Source organism: Hipposideros armiger, unplaced genomic scaffold (assembly GCF_001890085.2).
Source record: "Hipposideros armiger isolate ML-2016 unplaced genomic scaffold, ASM189008v1 scaffold_832, whole genome shotgun sequence".
NCBI classification, from domain to species: Eukaryota; Metazoa; Chordata; class Mammalia; order Chiroptera; family Hipposideridae; genus Hipposideros; species Hipposideros armiger.
In genome coordinates this window covers 272,781-286,640 of record NW_017732182.1, presented here as the reverse complement: position 1 = coordinate 286,640, position 13,860 = coordinate 272,781, and the positions used below count along the sequence as shown (strand labels likewise).

At 37.1% G+C, this 13,860-nt stretch overlaps 1 long non-coding RNA gene across 1 annotated transcript in view; it reads right to left on the bottom strand.

The window, feature by feature from the left end:
* The window catches only part of LOC109374548 (uncharacterized), a 57,400-nt gene that overhangs the window by 25,153 nt on the left and 18,387 nt on the right, over positions 1-13,860 (bottom strand). The window contains exon 3 of the long non-coding RNA XR_002122406.1: positions 31-86. This is a non-coding gene — a long non-coding RNA (uncharacterized LOC109374548). The remainder of the gene's footprint in view (positions 1-30; positions 87-13,860) is intronic.

Sequence of the window (13,860 nt, the reverse complement as noted above, 5' to 3'; positions counted from 1 at the left end):
AAAAATATGATAACAAATTAAATCATTTACCTTTTTGATAGAGACTTTCTTCTCTGTACCAGTCAGTAGTCATGGGAACACGTGTCCTACAATACACAAAGTACAAATTGAGTTAACCAAGCAGACTCCTATTTAGAAAACAATATGTCTAATTTATAGGAAAACCTTAAGCTCAGTTAGAGGAAGAATTAAATTTGTTTTTTCTGACAATTAAAAAGAAACCTACTTGGGTGATTTAAGGAAAAAAAAATGGAAGAGTGAATATGAAACCACAAAAGGAGATTATGCTACATAAAGTGAGTAAAACTCTTGGTCATAGCAGCCAAATTCCAGCGTGATGATGTATTCATTTCGGCAAGTCCTAACATCGTTTTTACATATGTTAGGTTTACAGTCTCCCTGCTTGTGTTTTTAAGAGCTAGAAAAGGATTTGGAATTGAAACAAACTGAATTTAAAAATCCAGTGTAATTTGTATTTTATAAAAGCAGTTAAAAGCTTAAACAAAATGTAAGAAAATATATTCATATGAATAATGATAAAATATCAATCATTACAGAAGGTCAGAGATTTATGAATTTAATAGAAATAAGAATGAGGGGACAAAATCAAATTGAATATGGATAATGCAGTGATATGGTCTGGGTTAAATAGTAGTCCTTCTCTGATTGAGCTCATTTTACTTCATATACATCCTAGTTTGTGAGAAGCCTGTGGGTGATAATGAAGAAAGACCAATTCATGAGGTCTCATCAACATGAGCAGTACATGGGTGACAAAAGATTCAGGCAGGGTGTTTCCAAGTCTCTCTGATGTGATTCTGGGAGTACGTTCACTGAGAACCAAAAAGAACATTGCATTAGAATAGGAAGAGAAAAATATATTCAATTTTGTAGAGAGAACTTTTGAAAGTTATCACATATGTAATCAATCTTTTTAAAAAATATATATGATCTAACAACAAAGCAGAAACTGTTCAGAAGTCCAATTCATTATAGCATAAAATTTCTTCAAACTCAGTAACAGTATCAGCATCTGATTATTTTCAGAAATCACAATATAGGATTCCGACACACATGTTTAATGGCACATTTCCCCCCAGGATCCTCTGTCATTTGAAATCGAGTAAGGGAATTGCTATTATCAATGGCAACTCACCTTTTTATATGAGAAAACACTTATCACCATAGCTGATTTGTTACAATACTAGGCTTTGCAAAGACATGATGTTTTAAAATGCAGTTTACCGTGAGAGTACCAATTGCAAATCCAGCTCTTATCTGATGGTTTTATTTAGCCAGATCTTCTAGATTGTATGCACACACACACACACACACACACACACACACACACACATATGAAACCTCCTGTATGTATAGAAGTATGTGATTCCATATCTATCCATATAGAGATATATAATAAGCATACATATTCCTAATGATTTTATATTATATATAGACTTCATATTTCTATGTATGTATTCCAAGTGATGACATATAATCCAAATATCATATATCTGTATATAACCCGAATGATCTTAGTGTAACCTCAGCTGGAAAGAATCTGTGGGCTCTTAAATTCCCCCACTGTTCTCACTTGGTAAATAAGCTCAAGACCCCAGGGAGTGTTTCTTAGACAACACCTTCATCTGAGACGCATACAGCCTAATTGGAGCTTGTTTTTACCAGATAATAAGCTGGTAGGTTATTTTTCTCTTCCAGGCTGTCCTTTTTTTGAAATCAAAGGGTATCTCTTTCATTTTCATGTCCCACGTGACTAGCAAAGTACTAGGTACTACACATGAAAGGAATGCAAATGTTAATTGATAGAAAGAAGGGAAGGAGAGAGGGAGGAAAAGATGGAAGCTGGATAGAAAGCTTTAGGTGGCCTTCTTTTATTGCCCAAGGTCCAGGAGACACAAATGTGCACTGGTGCCTGGACTGGGATGAAACTGAACCTTGAGAAAGAGCAACAGCACTCTGGGAAGTTTCCGAAAATTCTAGAATTTAGCTCAGTCTCTCGTGACACAGGGGAAGAAGAAAGAAAACATAATACCAGGGCCAATAAGCTCCCTCATTGATTAAAAAAGAACCTAAGCTCACCAGGAAACAAGGACCTGCCAGGATCCGGCCCTGCTCTGCAATCCGCACCTTCCCATTCCACGTACACGTTGTCCGGGTCCCCAACTCCCTTTATTCATATTTCTCTCACCACTGGCGCTGTGGGTTTGGAGAACTGGTTGTGCAAATGTGTATAACACCAACTCCACCAATGTGTATAACACAAATTCTCACCAAGTTGTCTAGCTCCATGTGAGGGAAAAAGTCCTCTCTGAATGTGTTAACACCTGCCTTGCTCAAAAGTAATCACTTATCTTCCTATTAACAAACAAAAACACACAGAAACGACCTGCAAGTTCCAAACCAAGGTGGTGATAAAGGTTAGTGTATGTAGCATGTGCATAAGAGAAAAATTTGATCAAGCCATGATAAACTCAGGAACATCAGACCTCATGGTCATGAGAGCCACCAGTGTGGGGTGGCCGCCTGTCAGGAGGGATTTCAGTCACCCTGCAGTGTGGTCTGGTGCTTCATCCAAGCAGCTATGGCAGCAAAGGGGTGAGGTAAAAACTCTGAGGTCCTTGTTTGATGTGATTTTCTTCCAGGACCAATGATCAGAGAACCTAGTAGAGAAATTGTGGAAGAGTGGACTTCCATGTTTTGCCTTTTGTGTAAAAGGTGATGCAAATTTGTTTTCTTTGCCACTAATTAAACCATCTGATATGCTGTGACTAGTGTAGTTACAAGGAGGTGGGTTCACCCTCTTGATTAATTCAGTTTCTCATTCAATATTGACTGATTATACGCACAAGAAATTTTGCTGGGGATTCTAAGGGATACATAAATAAAGCAAATATATGAATTGCATTTTCATCAAGCTCTCAGGATATACTATATAGACATAAGGAACTATAATACATTTATGAAAAATGTATACAGAAAGAGATATCATTTATAACACCAACTAGATCTATGCACTATAACGAGTCAGGATTAAAGCACAAGGGAATTCAAAGGAGTCTGCAGTTTCCAGCTGGGAAATGCAAATTCAAGTTCATGTTAAATATGACATTTGAGTTAGAGGGAAGCAAGTGTTTACATTACAGCTTAATAATAATAATAAAAGAAATCCCAGAAAAAAAGAACAGCAGGAGAATAAGCACACAGACAAAAAAATTGCACTTTCAATAAAAAAATAACGTGTAGTTCTTTATGACTAGTGTCTACAATATAATGGCAAAGATTGAGAAAACCACTTAAATGGGTTGTTGGGTTCAGAGAATGCAAGAAGGACTAATATATATGGACAGCATTCTGTAGGTAATGGGGAGACATTAAATATTGTTGAACGAGGAAGTGGTATAATAAGTGCTGGTCTTCAGGAAATTAACCCGGCAGCCAGCTCTGGGAAGGACGACTCAGAGCAGGGCAAGATGAGAGGTAGAAAAAATGGAGGGAGGCCCCTGCAGCCTCCCAGAGTTTCTGGAAGGAAGGAGAGATGTTACTAGGAGAACAGAGATGCTTTGGATGCAGAAGAAATGAGATCTTACACGTGAACGGAGGTGGGACTAAAAGGGAAAATAGTCAAAATGATGACTCACAAATGACTCAACTGCTCCCCCAAAATATTTTATGTTTTTTTTTTAGAAGCCACAGAACCTGTCAAAAGAAGTGTGATGTTCCTGGGAGAGAAAAGAGGTGTATTATGCCCCTGAGAACTTTGACATAAGGATCCTATCTAACACAAGGGTCATATATGATTTTTTTGAAATTAATTCTCGCTTTTGAACAAGGAATGAAGAGACCTGCTTGCAACGTTTCTATCCTTTGGCTTTGTGACATGAGCAATGAGAAAACATCATTGTGCATACATTTCCCCAAGATTGGAGGCAGTGGTATGGGAAGAGAAAGTTTGAAGTCCCGTCTTTATGTAGAAATCCTAGACCTGAGAAATTTACCAAAAGGACTCCTGGACAAAGATACAACCCAGTTTTATTAGTTTTGTTTTCCATACTTGGGTCTGTCAATTCAGCTGTTTAACAACAATGGGTGAAGACCCAGTCTAGGTAATGGTGAGAGTTAACCTCTGCAAAGCATGTGAGAATATCGTGCTCCCTTTTCTATCCACATTTTTTTTTCTCCCATGTATTGCTGTCGAACTGCCCCCCCCCACACACACACACACATACTATGTGCTCTCAGGCCATCCTGTGACCACCCAGGTCCCCTCCCCACAGGTCTCCCCTAGGAACTGCATTCCCTGATGACCTGGAGTTTCCCTAAGGACAGGTCTCCATCATGTGTCCCTGGCTCCTTCAGACATCGGGGGCCTGGCGTTCTGCCCGATGAGAGCTAGTTATGAGGAAAGCCCATCAATTCTAACTCCTTACAATTAAAAACAAATGAGAGAGAGAAAGTAAGAAGATATCCTAAAATGTTGAGATTAGTTATTGCTGGGGTGAGGAAAGAGAGTGTGGAGTGTGTGTGTGTGTAACATAATAAACTAGCTTAAACATTTACAAGAGCAGTTTAGAGCACATGAAGGGGATGAAGGCCGTATCGATACGACGCAGCAGTCAAGTTCACAGAGTCTACAGCCTGGGAACCCTGTTCTGGTCCTTACTGTGAAGCATGGCAAGTTATTTAAACTAAATAGCCCTGTTTATTTATCTACAAAACAGATAAGATGATAGTACTAATTCACACTTTAATTTAGGAGGAGGATTCAACTAGGTAACACTCATTTTTCTGTAGAAGACATGGGCTGGCCCCTCTTAAGCCCTCAGCACTTAGCTTTATCATGGCGGACTGTGTTCATGTCCCTTTTTCTGTCCCTCCATCCTCCTTCCTTTCTTCATCTCATGATGAAGGACTGGTTTTGAGTCTAAGCTCTCACAAATTCTCCCCTGTCCCTAATGTTGGTGTGATAGTAGGGACTGTCCCAGTCTTGTGGTAAAACTTTCCACCATCCAATGCAGCAAAGATAATTAGCCCCTAAGGGATTTCTTTTCCACAAGTAAATTATTTGGCCGAGTGCTATGCTGTTATTTTTCTTTAAAAAACAATTGAGTTTGCGAGAAGAAAGATGTTCATTTGAAATAACCACAATATAAGAATACATTTTATACAATTTATATTTAAAATAAAATTAATCTACATTCATCCTTGGTACCAGCAACTACTTTCCTCTGTGCATTCTGAATAAGCATATATTTATAATATTCTGGCTAGAACTTTCCACTCCACAGTTAACCTAAATGCTATGCCATGTATATACCTTATTCATTTTTCTGTCTGCTGGATGCTGTGGGAACTACAAGAAAAACCTAAGTTGGATGTTCCTTCTCTTCCTCTGTCCCTCTACCACCTGCCTCTCTATTTATAGAAGCCCTGCTCCCTGCCAAACATCTAATCAATTCAAAACAAAACCCAAAAAAACAAAACACTTTTTACGGCCCTTCTCATCTTTTCCAGTACATATGCAAACACATAAACACATGTACGGACTTGTGTATAAGGTTGCTTTTGGCCGTTGTTCTGTCACTGTGTGAGTGAGCCATACATACAGGTAGGTACCATACATACCTGTTCATCCCTCATTTTCCCACTTCATACATTACGGAATGTCCCACCCCCGGGATCAGCGGGCTTAGTTCTTATGCATTGTTTGTAACAACTGTTTAATCTTCCATTGTCACCTTTATTGAACAAACTCATTTATAGGCCCACATCATTTTCAGTTTTCTAACCTCTGTGCATAACGCTGTGATAAACATTCTTGCAGGTATCATCCACATGACCTGGGCTTCTCTTTCCATGGAAGTATTAACCCAGGAGGGAACCTGGGTGCAATAATATGATTGCTCCCGGAAAATGCATTTAAATTTATAAAAAGAGTTGTATGGAAAAATGTTTTAGATGAACTGGTAGATGTACAGAGTAAAAGAGGAGACAATTGTAAAGTGAGTAGTCAGTTGCAGGAGAGCATGAGAAAACACCAAAAGAACAGCTTACCCTTAAGCGATTCCAGCTTGGTTAGAACTGTGATGAGATACTCAACTTGAAGATGTGGGGGATGGAGGAATCCCCCCTTTCTCTCTTGGTTCTTATGGCTGATTGAATCATTAAAATGACATAAAGCAGATGAACAGGAGAAAATCAAATGTAATACTTATGCATGGGGATCTCACATACATAAGTATGAAAATTCCAAAGACGGCAAGGCAAAATGAGGCATATATGTCACTCTGGAGCAAGATGGAGGTAAGGGTCTGGGTCTTTGAAGGAAAGTAAGGCAATTCACAGAGAGATGAAGAGAGTTCCTGTTTAGTAAACAAATGTTTGCTGTACCATCCAGAGATAATGGCCGCCTAGAGGGCTTTGAGCAAAGGGGCCTTGCAGTTTTTTTCTGATAGTTTCTTTCCTATCACACCTAGTTCAATTATACCATGGTTATCAATGGTCAGAGCTCACTGTTGGTCTCTACAGCTGCATTTTTACCTTAGCTAAATGGTGGCCTGTGTCATTTCTGGCAATATCTTGGTTCTCACTGACTTAGCCTTTGTGCCTGAGAAGTCATTAAAGCTGAAGAGCATGTCACTGAATCAAGCCATGCGAGGGGACCATTCGCAGGTTCTCAGTATCAGACCATGGCTATCTTCGGGGGCCCTTATTCAGGGCCCAACAGACAGCTCTAAGTATGAGGCTGGAAAGAGAGAATTCCAAACAAAAGCTATTTGCTAATACAGATAAAAACAACACGTAGATCCATAAAGAACTGGAGAAAGTTAAGTTTCCAGCCTATAGAAGAAAATACAGAACACCCATGCCCTGATGCCATTAAGTATACATAATATATTATATTTAAATTCCAATTAGACCGCTTACTTGTGTGACTTTCAGGGAATCGCTGTTATACACATCAGATTCCAAAACTAGAGTTCCAAATTCTTACCTCCAATCACCTCTCTCATATAACTGATAAACAGTTATTGAGCTACGACACACTGCAAGGTATAACCTTAATAAAATGAGATTTCAATCACCCCCCAATGGATGGGTGTCCATTCTCTGAAGAGTCACAAAGGATGAAGTGGCTTAGTATTGTTGGGGTTCCCCTGCTCACCCCTATCACAGTGAATGACATTCATCCAGCTGGGAACTGGGGGGTACTTTCACATCCCCCCATTTAGTCTCTCCCAGAAACTACTCTAACACCAAGTCCTGTACAATGTTCTTCCTGATTATTTCTAGAATTTAACTGCATACATCCATGTAAACCGCCCCTGTTCTAATTAAATTATACCATCATTTCCCACCTAGACAGGGAAAAACACTCGCACATCCATTCCAGCCTAGTCAGGCTGAGCTTCTACAAGTTCAAGTCTCACAGAGTGCCTCCCTACTTTCTTCATTCTTAAAGACCCCAAGAGTAAACATGTCCTACCAGGCTCTCAAAGGTCTGGTCCTGGACTACATTAGTGCCATCATGACATGTGAAATCGTCCTTATATTTGTGCTCTTGCCATACAAAGCATGTTAAAACCCTTGGTCTTCTGCCTTCACTGGCTCTTCCTGGAATGACTTCCCTCCCTCTTTCTCGAGTTAACTCCTGTTCTTGTAGAACTTAGCTCAATTATCACTCCTCAGGGATGTCACTCCTTTGTCCTTGACCTCCCCGGAGCAGGTTTCATAGCCTCAAAGTACCATTCATCTCTCATTCATAACATTACTGATGAATGCATTTAAATAATCTATTGTGTCATGAATGGTTTAATTTATTATACAAATATTACCCCGTAAGGGGCATGATACAACACCTATTGCCATTTTATTTCAGAATGTTGTCTTCACTGCCTCACACATATTTGATGAAGCTTAAATATTGTTTGAAAGATCAAATAGCTCAAAGGATAATTAAAACTATTCTAAGTAGAGTGAGAAATGAATAAGTAAAACATTTCTAGTCAAGATAATAATAATTGTCACTTGAGGCTTAAGTGTGAAGAGTCAAATAAACTTAGTTAAAAATAATGACAGGCGAACTGTTGCTCATGGGGAGATACCACACAATGGGAAGTGTGTTCGGAAGGGCACAGTGGGAGCAGAGTCAAGGACATGGGTTTTACTCGTGGTTGTCAATGTATAAGTGCACAACTTTGAGTCCCCAGCTTGGAAAATACCTCAAGACTTGGCTTCAGAGATTTCTTAAGCCAATAACTTTTTAGCACAGCTAATTCAGGTGAAATACAAAAGGATTCAATCTAGAAAAAAAATCAAATTTCTTGTACAATCATTCATTTAAGGTAAGAGAATTGAGAAAGAAAAAAACAAAAATGATTAGATTGAAGGAAAGTGGCCCCACAGTGGCAGAGGTGGGATCAGATACAGCTTAAATGTAGTAGTAACACCTCTTTAAAATCTTTGAGCATCTTGTAAGATGTGATTGAGTTATAAAATTAATGGTTTATAAACCTATTATTGAGTTAAATGAAACATCTACTAGCGCAGTTAAAGCAGTTATTTCCTGATCTCGTCTGAGCGTATTCACCAAAGGAACAGTTGAATGCATTTCTAATCAAGTACAAATTCAAATGCAAAATGATCATTTGGTCCATTAAAAAAAAAAAAAGTAGTGGGCTTTCCAAATGAACCATTATTGTTCCACTTAGGCTCCAGAGAAGAAAATAGTAGCAAGACTTGCTGCTGAGAGTCTTTTGCTTATATTTTTTAATGATTATATTTAAAGATATAAAATCAAATATGTTTAAATGTTCCAGAGACTTATACCTTTGGAAAAAATAACAGTTTCTCTAAATCTTAGTTGGGTAGATTGATGGGAAAATTAAAGATAAAGTTCATTTTTTTTCTGATTTACTCTTTTTTTTACTATATTTCCAGAGGCATAAATTGGAGGGAGTGTTGAAGAGCAGTGAGTTGTTATACTCATCCTGCAATGTGTGTAGAGAAGTGTTTAAGAACACTTAGTAATAAAGATGTTTCTAAAAGCAATTTTAAAAAAGTCAATTGTCAATGATTATTTTTGAGGCTACCTTTTGTTACCTGTAAAGGAATCACTAAAAAAAGGAGAGAAAGAAAGAAGGAAAGAAAGGAAGAAAGAAAGAAACAAGAAAGAAAATACCTACCAATATTTAAAGCTGTAATTAGCATAAATTATGAAGTATTAAAACTATCAAAAGGCAAAATGAAATATAGTAATAGTGTTCCCGTATTAAAATTTATAGCCTTAGGACAAAAACTATAATTTTATCATTTGAACTGTAATCTCAAATTGTGATCACAGATTTTTATGATAATAATTATAATACTCACCATTCCCTTTCATAATGTTTATACAAAAATATTAACCTAAATAATTTTATAGTGAAGAAATTATGGAATTTTATTTTCATGGTTCTAAGATAATGACTATAGAAATAAAATGTAAAAATAAAAATTAAAAATAATTTTAGAAGAGAAGCAAATATATGAAATTAGAAAATGAAGACAATTACCTTGTATATTTTATTTTAAATCTGTAATAAAAAAACAAAACAAAAGTTGGATATTTAGCATGAGAAGTTGCTATTTCTTGTATAAACTTACATATATATTATAAATTGCATCAATATTGTAAATAAAATATACACGTTATAATAAAAATATAATTTTAATAATAAAGCCAGCCTATTCTAACATGAAAAATGTGCATATCAAAGTTTATACAAATACTCCCTATTTAGTAAAAAAAAAAAAATCTGTTAAAATGAAGAGCTTTATCCTTAGAGGACAAGCTACAATTCAACAATGATTAAAAAGAATAAATCATTTGCATAAGGTATTCATTCAACATAATGTTCACTTTCAAACAAGAGACACTCCAGTAAAACTGTCATATGAAGCAGCCTGGAAGGGCTATGACTTTCAACGCTATATATTTAATGTGCTCATAATTACTTAATAGCAAGATCTTTGTTGAATATAATGAATGTAGGTGCTAAAAATAGGCTTGATTTTATAGAATTTTGAAATCATAAACCCGGTACCATATAACTTAATTTTATCCTTATATATGCCTAGTCTTGGCTCTCCTCTCTCTCTCTCTCTCTCTCTCTCTCTCTCTCTCTCTCTCTCTCTCTGGCCTTAAGTTGGATAGTGGCTTTTTGGAAACTATATCAAAAGCAAGAAGAAAAAAAGAAAAAGTAGATAATTTTGCTTTATCAAAATTAAAAAAAATGCTTCAAAGAATATCAGCAAAAAAAAGTGTAAAGACAGCAGAAAGAATAAGAGAAACTATTTCCAATCACATACCTGATAAAGGACTTGCATCTAGAATGTACAAAGAACTCTTACAATAGAAAGACAAACACTCAGCAATAGAAAGACAAATAACCCAATTAAAACATTGGCAAAGTATTTGAAGAGACAGTTGTCCCAAGAAGTTATACAAATAAGCACAATATACAATGTGTAACTTTGATGTCCAATAAGTACATGAGAAGATGCTCGATATCATCAGTCACTAGGGAAATGCAAAGTCAAACCACTTCACACCCACTAGGATGGCTAACATCCACAAGACAGTCAATAACGTGTTAGCAAGAACATGAAGAGATTGGAACCCTCATACATTGCTGGAGAGAATATAAAATGGTGCAGAGGTTTTTGAAAAAAGAAAAATTGGCATTTCCTTAAAATTTTCAACTAGAATTCCCATAAGATCCAGCAGTTCCATTCCTAACTATATACCTAAGAGAATTGAAAACTATGTCCCACTGAAGTTTACACACTATCGCTCATAGTAGTACTATCCATGACAGCCCAAACTGTCTGTCAACTAAGGGAGAGAGAGAATTTGGTTTATCCATACAATGGAGTATCATTCAGCCATAAAAATAAAGGAGGCTTGCATGCATGCTATAAGGTGGATAAACATTGAAAATATGATGCTAAGTGAAAGAAGTTAAAGAAAGAGCAGATATTGTACAGAATACGCAAACCATTAGAGATTGATTGTCTAAAAAGGGAAAAGGGTCAAATGGGCATGGGGCACGAAGAGTGACAACTACTGGGCACAAGCTTTGTTTCTGGGTGTTGAAATGATAGTAGTGACGGTTGCATAACACTGTGAATACAAAACTACTGAAAACCACTGAATTGGATACTTGACATGGTGAATGTAATGGTAGAGGAATTAGATCTTAACAACACTGTTAAAAAGAGGGCATTTGACATTTTCAGATAAACAAAACAAAGATCGTTTTTGTATTCCCTCCATCAAAAAAGTATTGCTCATGCTTCAGTGACCTAACATAGCTGAGATCATATTTTGAAGACTGCAAAAGCAGATTAAAACAAAATATTTGATTTTCACAAGTACACATTGTTTTATGAAGATAGACATAACCAGGATGGGTTTGTTCAAACCCTTACCTGTGATTTTGCTGTGAAAATCAGCGAAATTTACAGGGAGGGAATGAATGTTTGCTTGTGTCTGACTCATCATATTGCTACTCACTGTCATTTAATCAGATGCCTATCTCCATTTAGTTTTATAACCCCTCTCTTCATTTTCTTCATGGTTAAATAGCATGATTTGTGTTGTTCTGCTTCAGGAAGAACCATCTGTTGTGTAATTATTACCACAGGGGCTAACCATTATCTCAAGGTGCAGAAATTCAGCATTGCGGGTAATACGAGTGCATAATTTATTATGCCTACATACCTAATTGAAAACTCAACTGTATCCAGGTAGAACAATATTCGATTAAGAACTCTGTGTTTAAGAAATAGCATTTTTCTCTCAAACTTGTGAACACAATAACTTTTCAACTTCAAAAATTTACTGAGCAAAATTTAAAATATGAGGAATTCCTTGGCTTTGAAACAACTGTACTCCACTCAAGAGAAGCTAAAGGCAATCAAATAATCTGTGTAAAAACAGGAAATACGTGACTGAAGCTCTACTACTGTTTGAAACATAGAAAGGGCAATTATAATAACATGTGACAATGACAATCAGAACACAAGCGGTGACCCTTGCCATAATGTTGTTGTTGTTGTTTCTTTCTGAACAACTGCATAAGCTGGAGGAAAGAAAAAGTTAATAAGGATGATGGTTAGCTACTGAGGATTTTCTGCTATAGCATATCCTAGTTTTAGGCTCTAGGCACCAATTTCTGTGTCTATTAGGCAAATTGTGTGTCAATACAAATGTGTCATTTTCATTATAGAAACTCAGATAGATAGATGAGCATTTATTTACAAAACATAAAATGAAAATAGAGTATATTCATTTTCATCTGATACACTACCTTTAAATATTCCTGCTGCCCCAATAACTTGGTTTCCAAAGTGCGTTAGGTTCTGTAAAATTCTGCTGGCTCTAATTTCTTTTCTTATGAGTTACAAAACATACACTACATAAGATTATTTCAAAGTTTTATGCTATGACATGTAATGTACTCAACAGAAAAGCCTACCTGGTTTGCTCTGGTTATGCTCCTGAATCCTGGGAACCACTGTCAGGTTGGACACACCTGGTTCAGATATATACCTTTAGTTTTCCTTGAAGGAACTCTCAAACCCCAGAATTCATATAGATAATAACAGGTTTAATTGAAAATAATACATGATCTACATCATATGTCATCAAGGAAATGCAAATTACAAGAAGATACCACTAACACACCTATTAGAATTGCCAAACTCTGGAATGCTGACAACATCCAATGCTAGTGAGGACATGGAGCAGTAGGAACCCTCACTCATTGCTGGTGGGGATGAAACACGGTGCAGCCACTTTGGAGTTGGGATGATTCTTACAAACTAAACCTACTATTACCGTCTGATCCAGGAATTGCTCTCCTTGGTATTTACCCAAAGGAGCTGAAAAGCTATGTCCACACCAAAACCTGCACACGGATGTTTGCAACAGCTTTGCTCATAATTGTCCAAACTTGGAAGCCACCAAGATGTCCTTCATAGGTGAACAAATAAATCAACTGTGGTACATTCATATTGTGGAATGTTATTCAGCACTACAAAGAAATGAGCTGTCAAGCCATGAAAAGACACAGAGGAACCTTAAATGTATATGACTAAGTGAAAGAAGCCAACCTGAAAAGGCTACGTGCTCTGTGATTCCAACCATATGACACTCTGGAGAAGGCAAAACTATGGAGAGAGAAAGAAGGTCCGTGGGGTTGGGGGAAGGATGAAGAGACGGAGCACAGAGGGTTTTTAGGGTGTTGAAACTGCTCTGGATGATGCTACAATGATGGATACAGGTCATCACACATGTGTCCAAATCCACAGAAGCACATTGCCAAGAGTGAACAGTACGGTAAACTATAGGTTCTGAGTGATAAGGCTGTGTCAATGCAGCTCTCCAGATGGTAAAAGCTGAGCAGCTCTGATCAGAGATGCTGACAGTGAAGGCTGTGCACAGTGTGTGGAGCAGTGGGTAGGTGGGCAATCACTGTGCCTTCCTCTCGGCTTTGCTGTGAATCTGCAACTGTTCCAAAAATACTGCCTTTAAAAATACACAGTTCATCTTAAGTACACTTATTTACAAATTATAAAATTACTAATAACTTCTATTATGCTTTTGCTACTGACTTTTCAATTGAACATCAAGACTGAACTTGTAATTACTAATCATCAGAGAAATGCAAATGAAAACCACAATGAGATATCGCCTCACATCTGTCAGGATGGTGATCATTAATAAATCAACAAACAACAAGTGCTGGTGAGGATGTGGAGAAAGGGAACCCTCATGAACTGTTGGTGGGAAGGTAA